Consider the following 3381-nt stretch of genomic DNA (forward strand, 5'->3'; position numbering starts at 1 on the left):
AGGGCCCTTAATAGTTGATCATTTTGGCACCTCTTATCTGAATCCACTCCAGTTTCTCCAAATCTTTTAAGAGATGGTGTTCAATACTCTAAGGGTGATCTAACCAGCACACTTGCAAAGGAATGATTAATTCTGGGAATGCAATACTTTTTTATAATACAGCCTTTGCTCCATCACACTACTTCATGTTGGCTGGGGTCCACCAGTATTTCCTAGGTCTTTTATGTATAATATTGTCCCTTCCCTTCCTTTCCCTTATCCAACACACATTCCTTCTATTTTCCCCATAACAACAACCCTGTGTGGCGAGTTGGGCTGAGAGCGCGCAAACTGGCCCATTTTAAAATCATCCCCTAACTTTTTTTTTTTTTTTTTATTGAAAAAGTTTTCAAATACAAATTTTTCCCCCTTTTTCCCCCCCTCCCCCCCCTCCCTAACCCCCCCTCCCCACCCTTCCCCCCCTGTGACTTCTTCGTAACAAAAAAAAACCCTAATTCATAACAGATTACTTACTCCCTCCTCAAAATACTGACCTTTACTTACTAGAAGTATTATAAATCCCCCTTTATCCATACATTTCAGAAAAGAAGAAGAGAAAAAAAAAAACAAACAAAAAACAAACACATTATACTATAACTATTATAAAATAACTTCTAATTTAGCATAATAGTGTTTTATATCTATACGTTATTGCAACAATTCAAAACCACCTTCCACTTTAAAACTATACGATAAATCCTACTTTAATAACATTTCAAAGCGGGCTCCCCATAAAATCTAATTTAACATTTATTCCACTCTATCCATTTCCTCCACTCCCCTAAATGTATCACTTAAAAATCCCTTTTCTTAAACTAATCAGTCTGTAGCTAGCTTATTCACCCACTGTCTTACAAATTTACCATACACAACAATTCTTGATATCTTTAATTCACTGCCCACACTACTTAAAAATATATATATATATATTCCATTATATCTAAATAAAAAAAGAAAAGACAATAACTTTAAATTTATAGTCCATATAATATCTTCTTGAAGTCTTTCCACTGGATTGTTAAAACCAACATCCATAATAGGGTAACATAGCTTGCTGATGCAACAGTTTATTCAAGATCTCCAATCATGTCTGCCCCCATCAGTAGTAAACATCTTCTTATATATATAAAAGTAAAAACAACCACCCGAGTGACATTATAATTATATTCCATATAATAATAATTGTGGGTTTCATCAGGATTATTAATTTCCATCATCGTATTGGGTAACAACCCGATCTTCTGCATGTCCCAACGTGATTCTCTTGCCTTATAATTCAAGATGATTATAATATATTTATCAACACAAAAAGAAATTTCAAAGTAGATAATTCAAAACCATCAATTTGAGGCTCTTTCCATGTCCCAAAATTACGGCAATGCAGAGATCTGCCACTATCCTCAGGATGATATTGACCAATATGTCGCCTCCTCTATGTTTTCACATAATCATTCATATTTTAAAGTCACTGGCTTCACTGTTGCTTGGGTTAGAAATTTCTATTTTTGTACAACCTATTTCTTTTTTTGTTTTCTTTTTGTGGGTTTGACTTCCATCCTAATTTTTTGTGTCTCGCGTTTCTTTTTTATCCCTTGTATATCCTCTAATTGGTTTCCATGCTTGTCCTTGCCTTGATAAGTCATCACATTAAAATCAGATGGCACTTCTCTCAAATTTGTAGATAATCCAGCTGGGGTATCCGATAAATCCAAAGGCAATTTATCTGGTACAGTCTCTGTCTTTAGTTCCAGCTCCTTCTGCTTATCCTGTATTATATCTGAAGACGTTAAATTCATTTTCAACCTATTTTGATAAAATTCTTCCGCTCTTTCAACAGTATTTAACTGGTATCTTTCTCCTTGATATCTCAATATAATACCAACTGGGACGTCCCACCGGAATTGAATATTTCTCCTTTTTAACTCAGACACCAGAAAGCCAAATTTCTTCCTTTCCATTAATATCTTAGGTGGGAGTTCCTTGTAAATCCAAATCTTTCTTCCATACAATTGCAAATTAGAATTGAAGGAATTTTGCACAATTTTATTCCTAATTTCTTTATCTGAAAAATAGATTACCACATCTCTAGGCAATTGCCTTTGCTTGGCAGTCCAGGAGTTTATTCGATGAGCTCTGTCAATCCTACAAAACACTTCCTCAGGTTGAATCTTTAAAATCCCAGCTAGAAATTCAGAAGATATTTTCCTTAAATCATCTCTGTTATTTTCCTGCAATCCCCTAACTTGAATTACATAATTTTGCTAAAATCTTGCTTTAGGAAAACAAAAACTGATCCTTCCTCCAGACATTCAATTTCTTAATGAACTTACAAGATGGAAATTGAGGTATTGGGCAATATATTTTTGGCTATGAGGCCAAGGATCAAATACAATAGTATGATCTTTGGTTCCCTAGTGTAATAATTCTTTATACAGATTTTTAGAAAAACCTTGCGCCCATTTAGACAAATGTGTTTTTCACATTTATTATATTATATTAATAGAACTGCTAGATTTTCAGACACAGTATAATTTTTTTCTGATACAGGTAGTACAACAGTTCATTTAGTGTTTGTTCAAAGTTACAATGGCACTGATGAAAGTGACTTATGATCATTTTTCACACTTACGACCGATACAGGCTCCCCATAGGTCACGTGATTTACATTCGGAAGCTTGACAACTGATTCACATTTATGACGGTTGTAGACTCCTGGGGTCCCCTTTTGCGACCTTCTGACAAGCAAAGTGAATGGGGAAACCAGATTCACTTAACAATTGTGTTACTAATTTAAGAACTGCAGTGATTCACTTCACAAATGCGGCGAGAAAAAATGGACTCACTTAACAAATTTCTCACTTAACAACATAAATTCTCTATCTCTATTGTGGCCGTAAATTGAGGACTACCTGTATTCCAAACCATAGAAGCATGTCCTTCCTTCTTTCCTTATCCTTTTAGATTTTTAATCATTTTGTCTGATGAAATTATGACAAAACTCCAGTTTGCTTTTTAACCTACTGTAGATTTAAAGTGGATATAAACTCTCTCTCTCTCTCTCGTAAAACGGCCTACTTTTAACAAGCCATTCATTGAGCATTTAATCAATGTAGGCACGTGATGCCAAATAGTCCATTGGAAAAGAAGCTTCTTTTCAGATTAAAATGGCTCCGCAGGGATGTTTTTTGAAGATGCCGCGCCCTAAAATAAGATGGCGGCCCCTAAAACGCGCTCGGTATCCACAACCCAGCCCTTTGAATTTCAAGATGGCGGTTGTGATCTATAGGTTGGCTCAGTTATGCCCGCCTCCAAGATGGCTCCCATATTTATCTTCAGACCGCC

Source organism: Pantherophis guttatus, chromosome 2 (genome assembly GCF_059756535.1).
Source record: "Pantherophis guttatus breed Tessera chromosome 2, ASM5975653v1, whole genome shotgun sequence".
Taxonomy (NCBI): domain Eukaryota; kingdom Metazoa; phylum Chordata; class Lepidosauria; order Squamata; family Colubridae; genus Pantherophis; species Pantherophis guttatus.